Raw genomic sequence first — 12,711 nt, forward strand, 5'->3', positions numbered from 1 at the left:
TTGTCACCTCTTATCTCCACTTGAAAATGTTTATATGTCGATAGTCCTGTAACTTTAAACAGGTCACCAATTTTTAATAAGGTTAGGGTTCTTTTTATTTTCTGCCTTTCATGATTAAGAGATACTGAACATACAGACCACTGTTAAGTAATTTATACCAAAGGCACCCAATATCATGACAGAATCCAGGATGTGGTGGGAGACTGGCAGGTGGGGAAGGAGACAGAGAAGAGTAGTTGGCAGGACCTGTGTGTATCATCTTCTTAGTTTAGAAGCCCATATGGTGCTTCATAATGCTCTGCTCAATTGCCATATAGTTTTAGTCTACATCCTATTAAAAATAAACTCTATTAAGAAGGTATTTCAGATAAATTATAAATCTCATATTATAATTTACAAGAAGTTTTCAGGAGTGTTTTGAGTTTAATATAGACTGACCTTGAAAGATAAATTGAGACATCTATTTTTTTAATGAAAAAACATACTTATTTCTGAAAGGTGTTTCCACTATTTAAAAATTACAAATTACATGTCTTTGATTAAAATAAGGTTAAGTGCAATTTTATTGTCATGAACAAAATAATACAAAACAAAATATAACAAATAACCTCCACCCCCAAAACACCCCCCACCCCCCAAAATACCCCCCCCCACTTTATTGTTCATCATGGAGGTATGGCCTGTTCCTCCTGTGGCTTGTTGTATGAAGGTGTAAGTCCTAAGTTTAAACCCTGGAGATGAACTACTCAAAATAAGTCACAGTCCCTGACCTTTAGAATCTTGTAATTTAGTTTATCTGATGAGATATAGCTACAAGAGCAACTTGTAATGGCTCACCTCAATAGTCAGTGACCTATTAGGGACTAATCTTACAGTCAGTAGTGTGCTGCTTGGAATTAGCCATGCCAACCTGTAAGTTCTATTTAATTTTTCAGGACAAATTTTGGAAAACATAAATAAATATAATTAAAGGTAACGACTTTATTTTCTATAATCTCATTGATATTTTTATATCTGAGCTATTTACACTATCAACACTTTCATATATATTCAGTTACAAAACATTTGGTAGTCTTCAATATTCGCATTGACTGTATCAGCGTAAGAGGGCCACCCTGTCCTCTGACAGCTATACTTCTACTTTCCACTGCTTCCTGGATTTGTAACTTAATGAAACAGAGCAGCTTCCTTGAATAGGCTCACTCAGAGCACACTCACAAAAACACAGGCTCCTACAAAAGCCAAAGGGAAAAGGATATATGGAAGCAATGCACATCAATGATAATTTTTACAAAGGTACTCACCCTCTGATCTCCTTTATCATTGTGCTGTAAGTTCTGGCTTTTGAATCTGGAGACATATGCTTATTTTCATTAGCATGATTTCCCCCTAAAAGACAAATATGGGGCTTTGTCAGAAAATTCAATGAAAATTGAGAAATGGATTATTATCTTGACAATTGGCTTTTATGCACTACTTGGACATCTTTAAGAACCAAAGATTTATCATCCATTGACATAAATCCATGGTGTAGAAATTCTAAAGACATACCATGGACTCAAGAGATTTCCATTACCAAAATAGGTATTGTTATTTTATTCTTAATAGAATAATAGAATATGCTTAAAGAATAAAAATGAGATTCATAATAATCATAAATACTAAAAAATACAAAGAATTTAAACAAGTTTTACACTTAGAATATATGAGGTATTATATAATTTAATTCATATGGTTTGAGCAAAATGATAGAATGAGACTGGCAAATCAAATATTCTAGTTAATAAATAGTAACAATGTGAACATTAACAGTCTCTTAATGAGGTCATTATTATAAGCAAACAAGTTATAAAATTTGAAAAAAATGGCATACAATAAATACATAAACTATATTTAGTTTTTCTTTCCTGATTCCAAAGTTATGTCAGCCTTATTATTTGGACTATAAATTAGTCCCATATAGCAACCAACTAGCATGGTACTCAGTAAACATTTATTGAAGAATAAATATGTGGAAGCAGATGCTAACATGGTTCTAGTTGAGAGAATGAATGGGTAACATATTACATACTATATGTAGCATTTACATTGACTTTACAAAAAAGTTTAATTCATACAGAATATTAGATATTTTCATACATTTCCAGTGATTTTTTTATCCCAAATTTACTTGATAAAACTACTTGGTAGCCGTTCAAAAAATTTGGCATTCTCTCTAGCGTTAAAAAGAAATTTGGTCTTAAAGCACATACATAGATACATCTGTTAAATAAAGGATAAAAATACATCTATTTTTTGTTAAATTGAGCATAGTTAAAAATAATCACAGAATATATGTTAACATATTTTGAAATATTTAAGGTTGAGTTTTTAACTTTATACATTTTCATGAAATTATATAGGTTTAGATATTATAAAATGATAAACTAACTTGAAAAGGCAATACCTAATTTAAAAATTATCTAATAAAAGCAATTTATTTTATAATTACATAAATTAAACTAGGTTTTAACATATCTTCAGTAAATGTTTCTAAATGCCCAACATAAAATTCTCAAATTGATTTTAATTTTGATGCTTTGGACTTAGAATTGATAGGTTTATTAGTTGGAAAAGGAATTTTAATATCCAGGCACAGCCTTAAGCCAGTCATTTCCTGCTCTAGTCACATAAAACTTCATTTACAATAGTTAGTTTGGGATTTTAAAACTTAATTAATATTTCCTTTTCTATCATGTGAAGGTAATTAAGTCAGAGCAGATCTGCCTATAAATATTCATGACTAAGTAACAAAATACTTCCAGATTTTCTTCTATGTTCTCTGCATTAATACTCCATTATCAGTCAAATTAATTAAATATGAACAAATACAGGCCTAATGGTCAGTCTAGAATGGTTTTAAAAGTAACTTAGATGTGTAATAGTTTTTCATAAACATTAGAGGTTGAGTCTCACAAGAACAGTCCAAGGTTGGCAGGGCGGCTTTTCTTACATCTCTTTATTTTGTAATGATAGCTCTGATTTATTGACTCTTTCCTTCAACGAAGGACCATGGTGACTATGTTACATGCATTATCTGCCTGTGACTTCATGACAACCTAATGAAGCAAGTTCTATGATTAGTGATACTTTATAGCTGAGGAAACTGCAAATATCAAGTAGTTTCCCTGAAGATTACTGAATTGGTAAATGGTGAGTCTGGAAATAGATACAGGCTTATCTTTACCACTTTTGGCTTCTTATTATAGATGAAGAAATTGAAATATAAAAAAGCTTAAGATGACTAGCAAGTTTAGATTACTAGGAAGGGGCAGGGTCAGAAGCTGAACCCAGTACTAGTCCTAAAGTACTTCCAACAAATATTTAGATTTAAAAATCTCTATTCACATGTAGTGAAGATTTTCTCTTGTGTAGTCTACTTGTAAGATAACTACTAGATTAATTTTGGAAATAAAAGCAGAACATTTGGAAGGAGCCAAATAATTTAAGCTATTTTGCTTATATTGCACAAAGCAAATAAGAATAGAGATGAAGTTCAGTTAAAAAAAATGTTTAAAAAACTGGGGGGAAAAAACCCCCTAAATTCTCTGAATTAACAACTCATGAAGAACCAACTATAGGCCAGTCTCTTTTCATACATTATATCTCTTACTCTTCACAATACCTATGGAAGATATGGTTGTTCATGCATTTATTTAACTAATATTGGTGGAGCACCTACTTTATTCCAAGCACTGTTCTAAGTGCTGTAGGTATATCAGCAAGCAAGAGAGACATGGTCCCTGTTTTCATGGAGCTTACATGTGAGAAAGAGCAACACAACACAAACAAGTAAATACAGGATGATGTGATTTAAAGTGTCACCAGAAGTGGACTGGTATTTTTGGTTGGATGGAGAGACCAAGAATCCTGACAGCAGCACACATTTGAAGACATGAGGAGACAGGTGCTGGTGAAGGGGAGAGGAACCTCAAAAGCCCTAAGTGAGGAAAGAGCTTTGCATGTTTATTCAATAGATAAAAGACCAGTGTGACTGGAGCAAAGTCAGTGAGAGAGACATCAGGGTAAGTCATCGAGAAGGGTGCTTTTAATACATAAATCAGAGCCCATCACTCTCTTGCTGACAATCCTTCAAAAGTGTCCCATTACACAAAGAACAAAATCCTCCAAATTTTCAAAGGCCTCCATGATTCCACACAGATATAACTCTTGCCATCAATTCAACCACTCATCCTCTAGTTTACGTCCCACCAGCACCACCCCACCTTGCTGGCCGTCCCGTGTGCCAAGTATCCCTAGCCTCAGGATGCTTTTATTGCTCTTCCCTCTGCTTGGAATTTTCTTTCTATGGATATGTACATGGCTTCATGTTTTCATTCATTTCATTTTCATTCTCTGCTCAAATGTTACAACCTTGGGGAAGCCTTCCATGATTATCAGTAAAATCTAATCCCCTCCTATCCCTGTCTTTTCCTTTACGCTGCTTTTTCCAGTTGCTATGGCTGCATAAGAAATTACATCAAAAGTTAATTGTTTAAAATAACAATAATCATTTGTTATCTTTCACAGTGTCTGTAGGTCAGGAATTTGAGAGTAGTTTAGCTGGGCAATTCTGACTTGGGGTCTTTTATGAAGTTGCAGTCAGACAGCTGTGTCTGGGGTCACCTGTCAGCCTTCATTCACATGACTGGTCTGGGAAGACTCAAAAGGCTGGGGACTGGAACAGCTGGGGTTCCTAAGTGACCTTTCTCTTTCTCTATAAGGTCTCTCCAGCATAGTGGCTTCAGGGTAGTCAGAATTCTTACATAATGGCTCAAGGCTCCAAAGGCAAATGTCCTGAGAGAGAGTGAGGCATAAGCCATATCACCATTTATGGCATAGCCTTGGGAAATCAGGCAATATCACTTCTGGGGCATTCTATTGGTTGGGGCAGTTACAAAGGTTTGCCCAGCTTCAAGGGAGGAGGGGGGATGTAGCTCTTGTCTCTTGATGGAGAAGTGTCAATATAATATTGTAAGAAGAACATGTGGGATTGAGATATATATATTCTCCAGTGTTTGGAAAATTAAATCTGTCACATTCCTTTATTTTTTCTCCAAAGTTGTTTTCACTCTGTTTATTGCCTGTTTCCCACATTAGGATATAAGCCCTACAAAGACAGGACTCTTGACGGTCCTCTTTACTGCTGGTCAATCTTTTTCTACTATCCAAATCAATGATTAGCACGTAGCAGGCACTTAACATTTTCTGTTGTTGAATAAATATTTCCTGAATCAATGATCTATTAAGCACTAGTGTTTCAGAGATGGAAAATTTTTTATAATATTCTGTAAACTGTCCCAGAAATGTAGTAAGAGAATAGACTATACTAAAATTATCCTAAAAATGAGCTGGTTTTCATGTGTGCCTAAACAGAAAAATAAATGCTTCTTTTATAATATTTTGGAAAAACTATGACTTTTTAATGACATTATACTTACTAACTTCTCAGTTGCTACAAATCACAATAGTATGAGAAGTATTAAGTTAGGTTGTAATCTGCTTATGTGTACAGATTATAGCATTGCAAATAGCACATTAATCTTTCAGTCACAGCTATACAAATGCCATCATTTAGCTCTTACTAATATCAGTGAAGATGAGCAGGGTCCTTTACGCTCTATTTTTGACTGTTCACTTTACCATTTTCAATGGGCCTAAATTTCTGCTTTTTTTTTTTTAATTGATGTATAGTTGATTTACAATATTGTGTGAATTTCTGCTTTTTTTAAAAGGCAGATTGTTGACATCCAGAAGGAAAGTATTTCTTGGGTCTTTACTGAAAAAACTGTAATTTTTTGAAGCCAAGAAATATTCGTTTGAAATTCCTTCTCCATAAGGGTCACCTTAGTGGTTTGTAATACAGACACAGGAATGTGCCTTAAGGTTGACATTTTAATAATAAGCCTCAAGGACATGAGACTCACTACACCAACAGGAAAAATAGGTGCTTTTTCATTTGAATTTAAAACAACCTAAATGCTCACCAAGAACAGTTGAAAAATTAATTATATACCACATGTTAATGTAAAGGCATTTAAAAAGATGTTGCAAAAGAAAAAGAAAATTTTCCATAGCTGGCAAGATTACCTAACTAAAACTCCAAGATAATTAACTAAAAAATCAGAACTAATATAAAATTTATCATTATTTGGATAGAATATACAATAAAAAATCAACAGTTTTCTTATAAACAGCAGTGATTAGAACATAATGGGAAAATACGAAAGCATAAGAGCAACAAAATATAAAACACTTAGGACTGGCGGCAAGCTAAGAAGAAACATAGACAGTTCAATAAATTTAAGGAGCTCGGCCCTGCTCTGTACTCCGCCCCTCGGTGGGCGGGCGGGCGGGCTGACTGGGTCTGCAGATCTCAAATGACAAAACAGTCACTGGTGACAAAAGTACGCAAAACTGTAGTTTCCTGTTTTAACCACCGGCACTTACTGGAATCTCATCTGTTCTCCGTCTGACGCAGTAAGAGTTTGTGCCACCCAAGAACGCAGGAAAAGCTATGCAGGGGACTTTTCAGTCTCCTCTGCGGGGTACAGATGCACAGGATTTTAAGTCCCAGCTTGCGCAGTGAACCTGAGGCTTGTTTTGATCCGGATGACACCATTGGGTTAGAAAACTATACTCAAATCTGGACGCAGAAAACACCAAGGAAGTGGACACCAAAATGACCAAAAGAATTCTCCGGAAACAAACATTGGTGGGGACGACGCCCCTTCAGGGTACATTAAACTAGCCTTTGAAGACAGGGTTCCCACCTCCCGGCTGGGCTGACCTACATTGCCTGGACGCGTCAAGCTCTCCCATGCCGGGGGCGTCTTCAAAACAAATGGCACCTCCAGGACCAACGTTTAGTTCTTATTCTTCAGACATTCCTTCCATAAAAGCATCACATCCTCCTCCGAAATTGTGGAAGACCCTTCAGGGATGGCATCCCAAGACAGAACGGAGGGTCCTCAGAAGCCAGAGGAGAAGAAGGGCCCCTCGCAGACCCACCAGGCTAGCCCGTTCCCTGCTCGAGACTTCTGCCCCTGAAAACGCGGCCACCGGCCCTCGGAAGGCCTCATAAGGAAGAGGCCCATGGCCAAATGGCCGACCGTGCCAGGAGTGGCCCATGAAGCTAGAATCTGGCTTCTCTGATGCTGCCACCAGCAAAAGGCTTTCCTCATCTAGGAAACTGGGGGAGAGAACTGGCCTCAAACCGGCATAGAGGAGGTCGGAGGCTGAGGCGGGAAAATGCCGCGGTCCTTGCTACCCTCGGGGCATTTTCCTGGGACACACCGGACGACCCAAACTTTAACCTGTTCCGAGGCCGTGGAGAGGTCCGGCCCCCAGATGACCCCCGAAGGAGCCGCTGGGCCCTGCGGCCGAGCCGCTGAGCGTGGGGCCTGTGGCTGCGGAGGACTCTCCTCAGCGGATGACGCCTGTGGTGCACACCGCGTGGGAGCCGTGGGCTGAGGAAACAGCGAATTCTTCCGGCTCACTGGCTCCCACCAGCAGCCCCGGCAAAAAGCCACTGCCTCGCCCGCTGACCCAGCGGCCCGCGCGAGCTGCCTCGGACTGGAGTGAGGAGCACTTCCGGACCTGAGTGGTGAGCACTTCCGAGCCCCGAGGTGGATTATGTGAAGCAGATTGGGACTGTCTCGTTCAAGGAGTCGCCCTTGAGGAAACAGTCCGTGTACCACAAGTTTGACCCACTCCTTAAAGACAGCCCTCAGAGACCGACGCCTGTGACCCCTGAGACAGGAAGTGCGGGCGAGGCCGACACTCCTTCCTCAGGGAGTCCGCCTGAGGCCAAGCTGGTGGAATTTGATTTCTTCTGAGCTCGGGATGCTCCTGTGCCAGGTTGGCCCTGTGTGTCCTCGGGCCGGGGGTACGTGCCCATCGTGGATATGCTGCAGCGCAGCATGTACCTGGACGCTATGGTGAAGCGACACAAAAGGAGAACCTGTTGCTGAAGAGCAGATATGAGGGGCTCTCCGAGAAGAAGCTGGAGATGAGGAAGATCATGGACGGGTTTGAGGAGATTGTGTACCAGGCAGTGGAGGTGGCTCAGAAACAGAAGGCACTTACCAAAAGCTGAAATCCAGAAGGTTCTGAAAGAAAAAGATCAACTTATTGCAGACTGAACTACATGGAAAAATCTCTCTAACCTTTTCAGGTGGTTTGAGAAACAGAAGGACTTGATCAAAGGCTACCACACATATGAAGAAGCACTGAATAAGTGTGTTGAGGATTACATAGAAAGAATTGAAAAGGAAGGCCAGAGATACCAGGCGCTGGAGGCCCATTCAGGAGAGAAACTCAAGCTCACAAATGAGGAGATTGCCCAGGTCTGGAGTAAGGCCCAAACAGAGGCCTTGGCCTTCCAAGTGAGCCTGAGGAAAGAGCATCCACTCACTGGAGAAGAAGATTGAGCAGAATACTAAAGAAAATGATGAATTGACCAGAATCTCTTGTCCACCTCATTTCCAAGATGTAAAAGATCTGATGTGGAAGTTTCTGACGAGTGTCCATCTCTCCCTCCTGTCTGTCTGTCTGTCTGACTCTCTGTTAGACGACTTCATGTTCTTTCTTCTCTCTTGACCTCAACTTGCTTTTAAATCAGATTGCTTTAAAAAGAAGACTAAAGAGGATGGACCTAGAGATTATCATACTAAGTGAAGTAAGCCAGACAGAGAAAGACAAATATCATATGATATCGCTTATGTATGAAATCTAAAAAAATGATACAAATGAACTTATTTACAAAACAGAAACAGACTCACAGACATAGAAAACAAACTTATGGTTACCAAAGGAGAAAGGGGTAGGGGAGGGATAAATTAGGGTTTGGGATTAAAATATACACATACTATGTATAAAATAGATAACCAACAAGAACCTACTGTATAATACAGGAAACTACGCTCAATATCTTGTAATAACCTATAATGGAATGTAAAAAAAGAATATATATGTATAACTAACTCACCTTGCTGTACACCTGAAACTAACACAACATTGTAGATCAACTATATTTCAATTAAAAAAAAACTAAAGAAAGTTTCCCTTTAGTTAAAACAAAAAAAGAATTTAAGTGTACTAGCTTTGGAATTACACACTAGGTTTAAATCCTAACTCTGTCATGTACTAGCTGTAGAGCTCAATCTCTCCTACGTCAGTTTCCTTACTGATAAAATGTGTACAATTATTGAAATAGTGATGCAAGATTGACAGACAATGTATGTCTGGAAAAAGCACTTGAAAATAATGTCCATTAAATATAGTTTAAAATGCATCAAAATCTTATTAGTAAAACTGTGGGACTTACATAACAGACAGATGGAGCAATAAAACAGCACAGATGCTTCAGGGACAAAATACCAGTATATATAAAAATATATTGTTTGATAAAGGCTGCAATACAAATCAGTGAGGGCAGAAGAAAAATTTCAACAAATGGTTCCAGACTTTGGGTGAAATCTCTGGGAAAAATTAGCTAGATGTGTACTTTTCACATAAATTCCATATAAATTAGATCATTAAATAAATAAAATAAAACTGTTAATCAATTAGAATAAAATTGAAGTCACTAAGTATTGGATATCAACATGGGGAAAAGCCTCCAAGGCAAAAGAACAATAGCAGAATAACAATAAATAAACAGATTCGACTACATAAAAATTAGGTCTAAATGACACTAAAAAAAATTATGAAAAGTAAATTACAAATGGTAAACAAGAAAAATACTTTCATCATTCGTGGTAAGCCAAAGGTTAATATAAACACCTAAAGAACATTTACAAATCAGTAATAAAAATTGTAAACTCTGTAAGAGAAAAATGAACAAAAAGTGGAGCAAGTATTTTGTTAAAGTGGTACAAAGAGCCAAAAAAGAAGTTAATACGAAAAAATCTCAATAACCAATTTAAAAACACATTTTTGCTTATCATACTGGTAAATAATTTGAAAGAAAAATAGGTAATATTATTAGTTAGTGTACCCTGAGATTGGAGCATTCACAGATTGCAGATGAGGGAATAAATTTGAGTAAATGTTAGGGAACTAATAACAGATTTATAATCCTTGACACAATATGCTTTCTATAAAAATTTATCTTAAGAAATAGAGAGGGTTCTAACAGCTGTTGGGGAAAGGTTGTGGTAGAGAGAATAGCAAGAAGGGGTTAATATTGAGTTATTACCAGGCATAGAACTGAACGTACTTGGAGTGTGGGAGTGGGACATGAAGGACAAGTAGGAGCCAAGAACAAAATTTCCTGAATATTAAAAAATACATAAAACTATTGTATAAAATAATACAAAAAAATCCAAAAAAGCAAAATAAAAAAGTTATTTTTAAAAATGAAAGTGCCAGTTTACATGGAAATTTGGAGGAAAAGCTGGTTTGAAATAGATGATAAGTTAATTTTTAAACTTGAGTTGAATGTGTGCCAACAGGGTATTAAAGATACATTCAAATACCTCCCTTAGTTTTTATTATGTAATATATGAGCATAGTAAAAAAAAAAAAGATCGAATAGGAGAGAAAGTTACACAATATCAAATTTCCCACTGACTTTCCTATAACTACTACAAGTCCTACTCTTCATTAGTAGCCACCTTGAATTCTCATTTACTTCCTCTGGTGATCAGTTCCATATTCGTGGAACTCAAACCTCGATATTTTGATCTATCAACATCAAATATTACTTGATGTCTTCATACTATGAGAGACCAGGAACTTGTCCTCTCTTCCTAATTTTCTTAAGTTGAATTATTACTTTTGGATCCTATTGGTAATAATTGTAACATATTATATGTACACTTCTGTAAGAAGTTTACACTTAAACTATGTCTTGACTGATCAGCTTCAGACAATATTGTTGAAATCCCTCAATATAAACTGAGTGTATCAGTGATTATAAACTTTCTTCCACCTCTCATCCCCCTGTTTTTCTCCCAATATCTGGAGGCTGTACTATCACTTTTATTAAGGTTTAGAATATTTATATTTTATTCTGTAAATATAATAAAATAATTCATATTTTGCCTAGAGGTTGAATTCTGAAAACTTAAACTGATAAGTAGCATTTGATAATTTTATAATTATGTAACTATTATTGATGTAGAATATACTACATATTTAGGACCCATTAAGAAAGAAATAGAATTCCTTTTTCTTTGCTTTTTAAACAACTTTATTGAGGTATAACTTGCACACCATAAAATTCATCCCTTTTCACTATACCATTTCAAGATATTTAGTAAACTTACCAAGTGATGCAAATCTTCATCATAATCCACCAATATTTTCATTACCCCAGTAAGGTCCCTCATGTCCATTTACAATTAATTCCCTTTCCTACCTGCCAGCCTCAGGTAAACATTAATCTACTTTCTGACTCTATAGATTTGCCTTCTCTGGTTTTTTTCTCTTAGAAAAATGGTTTAAGATTTATACATGTTGTTGGGACTTCCCTGCTGGTGCAGTGGTTAAGAATCCACCTGCCAATGCAGGGCACACAGGTTCAAGCTCGGGTCTGGGAAGATCCCACATGCCGCGGAGCACCTAAGTCCATGTGCTACAACTACTGAGCCTGTGCTCTAGAGCCCGTGAGCCACAACTACTGAAGCCTGCGTGCCTAGTGCCCATGCTCCGCAACAAGAGAAGCCCACGCACCGCAACGAAGAGTAGCCCCTGCGGGCCGCAACTAAAGAAAGCCTGCGCACAGCAATGAAGACCCAATGAACCATAAATAAATAAATAAACAAATAAATAAATAAAAAGAGTATACATGCAGTAGCATGTGCCACTATTTCATTCCTTTTTATTGTTAGATAGTATTCCTTTGTTTTGATTTACCGTATTTTGTTAGTCATTCATCAGTTGATGGACATTTGAGGTGTTTCCATTTTTTGGATATTATGAATAACTCTGCTATGAACATTTGTGTGCAGGTATTTGTGTGAACTTATATTTTTTATTTCTCTTACGCTGATACCTAGGAAATCTAATTTTGTATTTTTCTGCACCAGTCTACGCAAAGGAAAATGTCCCAATTATCAAGAGCATCTGGAGTTTTTTTTCCTATATGTCATTAATTACTTTGAATCCTTCCATATTTTACAGTCTAACCTCGGCTTTTTTGTTCAGATTTTTTTCCCTCTAGAGATTTAAAACAATTTTTAAATTAATATGTCATAAATACCAAAGGGTATAAAGATATTACCCACAAACCTGCATATTTACACCCTGCTTAAGAAATAAAATACTTCCAGAACACTTGAGGAACCTTATGGATTTCACCTCAGTAGCATCTCCCTCTCTTCTTTCCAGAGATTACCATTATCCAGAGTTTATCATCTTTATACATTTAAATAAAAACTTTTACTAACTATAAATGTATTTCTCAATTAGTTAAAAAAACAAATATTTATGCTGTTTAAATTCCTACTGGACTTGATTTTTTCTCAACATTTATTTTTGTGAGATTTACCTATATGTATAGTTTTGTTTTGTTTTTTTACTGAAAGTCATACATTTTCATTGCCATGTTATATTCCATTTTGTGAATATGCCAACATTTACCCATTTTTCAGTTAATTGGAAGTTAACTAGTTAAATTTCTTTTTTTGGGTGGGGGCACTATAATCATTCTTTGTCACTGACCCA

The 12,711-nt window shown here is 36.8% G+C and overlaps 1 pseudogene; it reads left to right on the forward strand.

Annotated features, from left to right (window-relative positions):
• Window positions 1-7,290: 7,290 nt before the first annotated feature.
• LOC149748553 (transforming acidic coiled-coil-containing protein 3 pseudogene) lies at window positions 7,291-10,826 on the forward strand (annotated as a pseudogene).
• Window positions 10,827-12,711: the final 1,885 nt, after the last annotated feature.

The sequence above is a fragment of the Delphinapterus leucas genome, chromosome 8 (assembly GCF_059928025.1).
Source record: "Delphinapterus leucas isolate spDelLeu-1000000601 "Yukka" chromosome 8, BTC_Dleu_Yukka2, whole genome shotgun sequence".
In the NCBI taxonomy this organism is placed as follows: Eukaryota; Metazoa; Chordata; class Mammalia; order Artiodactyla; family Monodontidae; genus Delphinapterus; species Delphinapterus leucas.